Genomic DNA, 7,569 nt, shown 5'->3' on the forward strand with positions numbered 1-7,569 from the left:
AGTTCTTAAGAAATGCGATTCTTGTAAAAAAAAATTCTGATGAAGAAAATGACATGCATTATTGAATCAGAGCTGGTTGTTGCTCAAGACTCGCTGAAAAACTCAATGAAAAACACTTAATAATCACAATAAACGCGCATGTTTTTGAATTAAGAGCCTGTCAGGAGATGAAGTGTGCGCGCGCTGCACGTGTGCTTAATACCGCCAAAGATTATTTATTTATTTGTTGGCTAAAATTTAAAATGAACTCCCTGTCTGACTTGTTTTGTAAAAAAAATAAAAATTCGTGGAAATGCAAAAAAATTGCATACCTTTTATCCCCTTTAGTTAGAAGGAGAACATGGCAGTTAAGAAAAAAAAATTCTTACGAATGCTTGGTGAATCAGGCCCCAGCGGCGTCAAAAAAAAGGACGCGCGGGTTATCGTGACGTCACAGAAAGAATTCGATTTCGTAGAACTTATAAGGCCATGAAATCATTTTGTTGGTTTAGTAGCAGCGGTGAGTGGAACTGAGCAGTTATTTTCAGCGATTGTTATCGATTTTGACAACAATGTTTCAGCGACCTTGTCGAGTTCATCCGTTGACGGAGAGTCAGGTGTGTGATCTCAACACCCCCCCAAACCCCAGCAGCAGCACAGAGGAACAACATCATCACGAGAGCACTGCTGATGCTGCTGAGGGAAACGACCAGGAGAGGAAGGTGATGGAGAAAGGGAAGAAGAAAAAGAAGTGGTGGAGGTTGTCTTCTTTGTTTGGAGCTGTGAAGAAACATCTGAAGGGCAGCTCGAACCCAGTTCAGGGTGAAGTAGAGCTGCAGCAAGAGCAAGAGCAGAGTGAGGGAGTGAAGAACCAGAACCAGTGTAAAGACAGATGCAGTGATGGTAAATCAATGATCAGCTCATAAGAATATGTTGCACAGTTTACTGAAGCTCTGTACGTTGCATCAAAAAGTCATCATTTATTCCTGGATATCCATTTGTAGTAAATTAATCTAGAGGATAGATAATAATAGCTTTTTTATTTAGTCTTCAATACCCTTTTCCTATCTTTTTAATGTTTCCTCAATATAGAGAAGTCAAATCAGGGGAATCTTAAATAAAAACATTCACATAAGCACAATAATAAATAAAGAAACTTGTAGACTGATCAAGGGCAAGATCCAGGATATGTTTTAAAATAATTCTATGAGATTATATATGAAATAAAATTGAATAATACAAATATTTGAACTTTTAGGTTAACTGCAGTTGTTTCATCTTTTAACAGACTACACTGTCAGACACAACCTCGTGAGTGATCAGCTGTGTGAAGGTGGATTTGATGCTGAGGCGACACATTTGAAGGATGACCCTGAAGTAAGTAAAAGATGAATGAAAACTTGCCTAGCTAGCAAATACATTTAGTCCTGTCTTATCTTCATCATTTGGTTATATAATTATATTGTTAGCAAGGCCTCTCAGTGTATCTTTTTGTCCAGGTTGGGTTTAAATTAAATCAAACTTTACAAAATGTAGCATAGATTTTATGACAGGAATGATGAGGTCTCTACACATGAGGTAAGTTGTTCATTTTCTTGATCAGGTGTCTGTGAAACATCTTAACAAGACTGATGAAGACGTGGAAGGTTTATACACTGTAAGTAGGATGCACTTCTCCTCTGTTTTAAAACAAACAAACAAACAAACAGTAATTTATTTCAGTAGAGTAGCTAAATCCTCATTTGGAAAACAACTTTCACCTTACCATTGTAAAAACTGTCTCTCTTAAAGTTTGGATCTCCACACCGTCTTCCAGAGGAGAAGGATCTCAACATCCTGGCAAATAGAGGCCCAGATAGCCACGGATGTGATCTCAGCACACCCCCAAAACCCAGCAGCAGCACAGAGGAACAACATCCTCACGAGAGCACTGCTGATGCTGCTGAGGGAAACGACCAGGAGAGGAAGGTGATGGAGAAAGTGAAGAAGAAAAAGAAGTGGTGGAGGGTGGCCTCTTTGTTTGGAGCTGTGAAGAAACATCTGAAGCGCAGCTCGAACCCAGTTCAGGGTGAAGAAGAGCTGCAGCAAGAGCAAGAGCAGAGTGAGGGAGTGAAGAACCAGAAAGAACAGAAAGCCAGATACAGTGATGGTAAATGTCATGACCATGACCAGTCATCATTCATACCTACACATCCATTACTAGGACATTCATTAATCACTCAGTTGAATCATTCTAGTTTTAAATTAAGATAATAATAGCTTTTAAGCATCTTGTTTGGTCTCTAATTGGTCTAATTTGGTCTAATTTTTAAGGTTTCCTCAATGAAGAATTGATAAAATGTGTTAAATCGGAAATTTTAAATAAATAAAATCCACATCAACACATATAAATCAACTTCAAAATGGATTAAGGTCATGATCAGATCTTTCATCTAGGAAATGTAAAAAAAAAATAGTTTTTGTTATTTTATATGCACATAGTTTAGGGGTGACAAATAATAACATGAACATATTCAGTGTCTACTGATGAAAATATTATCACTAAATCTGTAATTTAAGATTGTATATAAAATCAAATGGAATAATAACTATAACAAATGTTTAAAACTGCAGTTGTTTTATCTTGTAACAGACTTCATTTCCAGCCACTACCAGCTGGGTGATCTGCTGGGTGAAGGTGGATTTGGTTCTGTGTATGAGGCGAGACGTTTGGAGGATGACCTTAAAGTAAGTGAAAACTTGATGAAAACTTATCTAGCGAAGTGATTTTGCCCCGTCTCATCTTTATACTTCTGTGATGTCATGCTATTGTTTGCAAGGCCTCTCAGTGTATCTTTTTGTCCTGGTTGGACTTAAATTCAATTCAACTTTACAAAACTTGTCTGTTTAGATTTAATGGTGGCCTCTTCACAAGTTAATTGTTTGTTTTCTTGATCAGGTGGCGGTCAAATATGTTAATAAGACCAAAAACTACAGGGAAAGTTTATACATTGTAAGTAAGATGCACTCTCTCTCTGTTCTCCTCTCACTAACTAGTAGGAAAACTGGACTAAGTGGACTTATTTGGAAAATAACTTCTATCTTACCAACGTCTTTCTTTTAGCCTGGATTTCAGCAACTTGTTCCACTGGAGATCGCCCTCACAATCCTGGCAAATAAAGGCCCCAGAGTGCCAGAGATCATCCAGCTGCTGGACTGGAAGGACTACGATGACCATTTCGTCATGATCCTTGAATGTCCCTCTCCTTGCGAGACTTTGGAAGACTTTGTGGGGCGTCAGGGTGGAAGTCTCAATGAGAGCGTAGCACGGCGAGTCATGATGCAGGTGGCTCAGGCTGCGAACGTGTGCTGCCAGCGCCAAGTGTTCCACCGTGACATCAAACTGAACAACCTTCTCATCAACAACCAGACACTTGAAGTCAAACTAATTGACTTTGGGTGTGGGGATATTCTGAGGACAACAGTCTACATGTCATACTCTGGTATGTACTGTATCTAAAAGCTACAACTCTAGTGACGATTATATTATGAGTTGACCAGGCATGAATCACCAAAACAACAAGAAGCACCCGATATATATACAGTAGAATTACGACACTGTTACAGTCATGGATCTCGTCACCGTTGTGAACCGAACTTGCGCATCTAACAAAATCTTTTTCTTCCAGGCACAGCAACATACTCCCCTCCTGAGTTTCACATAAAGGGAAAGTACCACGGCAAGCCTGCGACGGTTTGGTCACTGGGGGTTCTGTTATTTAAAATAGTGGCTGGATATTATCCAAGTTTCTTAGATCTGCACATACTCAAACTGAACCTCTGGTCCAAAACTGGTCTGTCAAACGGTAAGAGTTCAGTTATCATTTTAAATACAAAACAGAGACAAGTGGCTTTCTGAAAGATGGCATTAGAAAATGCATGAAGTTGCCTGAACTAAGTTTAAGGTAATATTCAGATGTCCCTCTCATCTTTCTGCACAGAATGCTGCAGATTGCTCCGCGTTCTCCTGCAAATAAAGCCAAAGAACCGAATTCAACTGGAGGAAATCCTTTCCCACAAGTGGTTTACGGTACTAAACCTAAGATCACCTTAAAATAATTTGACATATTTAAAATTTTTCTTTTCAAATTTACATTTTCAAACCAAGTTTTCTTGCGTTTATTACTAGATAGGTTGTATGTTTTACCTTATAAAATGTCATTTGTAGTGTATTTTTACACATGTAATAATGGTGAGCGTGATTTCACCAAGTACAACATGTTCCTGGATCAACATCCTTGTTGATTCTGGAACAACATTCCAATCAACCAATCAGAATTGAGATATAACTTTTCAGGAAATATCTGTTTTAGGCTTAAAATCAGGGTTAGGTGCTTCTACACTCTTGTTAATCAGCTATCATTTCCAACTGATTTAAGGAATAAATTATGGGTAGGGTTAGGTTTAGGGGTAGGGATTGGGTTAAAGGTACAATTTGTAAGATATTTGCAGTAAAATATCCAAAAACCAATAGGCTAGTGTTATATATTTTGTCCAGCTGATTACTAACAATATCTCTAATGTTTTCAACTACTTGTAAATCATGAGAAAATTCCCATTTTAAACAGTGACACGGGGCAGTGCAGTCGCCTGTCAATGACATTAGTTACCCTTTGTTACTGCCTTTACTGACGTAGAAACCACATGACAACAGTGTTGTGGACAAATGCGCAAGTAGCTTCACGACAAACTTCAACTAGAAAGAGATGCCGATCACGCTTGTGTTTTACTCGACAGGTGAGTTGGTTTGATTTGTATCTTTACAGAAAACGTATGCTATTATAACGATCAACAAGATTAGTATGATGGGGCATACACGCCAAACGTGGGACATCGCGTTTCTAGACCCGCGCGAGGACGCGTATGTAATCTACTTGCCCAAATCGTTGAACTCGTTTTAAATGCATGATTTATCTTTCCGTCTGATTGATGGCTGTCAGCGGTTGGGTAGAAGACAACAAATCCCATCATTCCAAGCTCCTTCTTAGCGTCAGCAAACCACGCGATTGTTATTGTTTTGATAGTGCGCTCTCTTGTGGCAGGTCCTACAACCGTTACCTTTAAGTCTATATTTTTGGACAATAATGTTGATCCAGGATCAACAAAAGATGTTTAATAATAAAAGACATTTAATAATACTGTATTTATTTCTGTTTTGTTTCAGGTCACCACATAAGACCACCTCAGAAGTTGTTGTATCTTCAGCTCTCCAATGGTTCCTGCAATAGTTGCACCAGTATCAGAGGCCCAGTCTACGACCATGTCTATCCTGTGCAGTTCAAAATGTCCCAGAAAAGTAGTTTAAACCTAGAATATATATTAATTTTAGGGCTGGGCAAGTTAATGCGTTATTAACGCGTTATTATCGTATTATTGCATTAGATGATTAACGCCAACAATTATTTTATCGCCCATTAATAGTTTTTGTTATTATGAAAGTCCATTGCTCACTGGCTCTGAATACACATACAGTCAAAGCATGGGTCACAGGAGGGGTGGGATGTTGATTAGTACTGGCTTGGGATGGGTGTCATCACGCGTCTCAACCAATGAGAGCATTTGTGGTGGGCCTAAGACTGCCGCAGCTCACATGAAGTGCTCAGGACTTCATAAGTGGGAAACACAAAGTTTCCGTTTACATGTAAAGGCAGCAGAGAAGCGCTCTCGCTCAGCTCAGTGGAGTGCATCTATTTGTTTTGAGTCTTTTGTGAAGCGGTAAAACACTGCCCTCTCACAATACACAGAAATCAGCTGAAATCATCCGTGAAGCAGTTTTCTGTGTAGCATATCTGCACATCATCTGAGTAGAAGTTTAATATATTGTGTATATTTATTTTTCTTATTTTTGGCACAGTTTATAAAGAGTATGCCAGACCTACAATTCACTGCTTTTTGTATGTTATATAACTTTTATATGAAAAATAAAATCTTGAATCTTGAATATATTGCTTTACAGATCTATCACATTTGCTGCTCAGAAATGTTCACGCTATCACGCTGCATGTGTTAGAAGTTTTGCGGTCCGCTCACACTACATGTGCACCGCACCCGAGCCCAACTGAACCATGCTCTGACCCACCTCTTCCAACTGAGCCGGGGCCAGCTAAACGAACCGCGGCACAGAGCGATCACACTAGTCAAACGAACCGGGCATGATTAAGATTACCTAGTGTGATACAACCTTATTCTCCCGCATCCCGCAGACACGAGTCTCTACTCGCCCATCAAGTGTCCCGCACTGCACTCGATAGTGCAGGTCTCCAATCTTAAGGCGTCTGTTATAATCATATGATGGAGGCTCTGAACTCTGAGCATAACTTTATTTTCTATAACAAACTATAAAATATTTTTAAATAAAGTAAAAAAAAAAAAACAATAAAGTAAAACCACAGACTGCAACACACTGTAAAATACCATCTGAACATGTTAAAAGCTATAGACACCAGGAGAAATAAACAACTTGATTCATATAATACACTATAGGCTATATCAGATACATAAAGACAGCACACACACACACACACACACACGCACAGAGAGAGAGAGAAAGAAATCCTGATTTGGAAGAAGCCTGCAGACAAATGAAAATGTAAACTAGCCACAAGTTATTAAAGCAAAAGTCATGCCTTTATTAGTATTTTATATAAAATATATTTATTGAATTGTCATTAAACTGGACAATACATACATACTCCTGTGAAAGTAATGCATCGGATTTGTTGTGCATTAAATTTTTGTATATAAAATCGATTGAAACACTGAGACACTGTGTTTATATATGCACTTTATATTAGGGTGACCAGATGTCCCCGTTCAAAACAACCTGCGAATACACTGGAAAAGCTAGACCAATTTAGCCAGCTGTCATATGATTATAAATCATATGATTGCAACTATTGCGATTACTTGGTCGCAACATGCAAGCCGTTACTGTAGCCATGAAAAGCTTGGACAAGAGCATAGCGCTATTATCATCAGTTATCAAAAGAGACTGCATTATATACATATTTGTCACAGTGTCTGGGTTGTGTTCTCTGGGGTTCCACTAGATGTCCTCCTTTCTCACGGTGTCTGTCACCTTATCACTTCCTGTTCCCTTATTTGGTCACCTTCCTCCTTGTTGAGTAATTGATTGTTCCCCCCCTGTCTCCTGTTCCCTCATTATCCTTCTGTGTATTTATACCCGGTCTGTCTGAGTCTGTGTTACGGAGTCCTTGTTTAATGTCTTATGATTATTCATGTCCGTCAAATCAGTCTTGCCCTTCCCTTGTCTTCTTGTCTTGTTTTCATGTTTGGATTATGTTTGGTTTTGACCCCTGCCTGGACTGTTTACCCCTTTGGATTACCCTGTAATAAATGACTTACCTGCAATTGGTTCCCTCTCCTGTGTTTCCTGTAACACTGTACGTGACAGAAGGACTCCGTCATGCAAGGAACCAGCGGTATGTCTTTTTCCCACTCCCCAGCCAGGATGGCGGAGCGGAGGGCGAAGTATCTGAAGTTGATCGCCCTCCGCCAAGAGGGCAATGAGGTGGGTGCCCTGGCACAGGT

General features: G+C 39.3%; 1 long non-coding RNA gene across 1 annotated transcript; it reads left to right on the forward strand.

The window, feature by feature from the left end:
- The first annotated feature begins 2,045 nt into the window (after positions 1–2,045).
- LOC132155558 (uncharacterized) lies at positions 2,046–2,971 on the forward strand. Its single transcript, XR_009437275.1, has 3 exons — positions 2,046–2,128; positions 2,612–2,706; positions 2,918–2,971. It is a non-coding gene; the product is annotated as an uncharacterized LOC132155558 (long non-coding RNA).
- The last annotated feature ends 4,598 nt before the right edge of the window (positions 2,972–7,569 follow it).

This window comes from Carassius carassius, chromosome 13 (genome assembly GCF_963082965.1).
Source record: "Carassius carassius chromosome 13, fCarCar2.1, whole genome shotgun sequence".
Classification (NCBI taxonomy): Eukaryota; Metazoa; Chordata; class Actinopteri; order Cypriniformes; family Cyprinidae; genus Carassius; species Carassius carassius.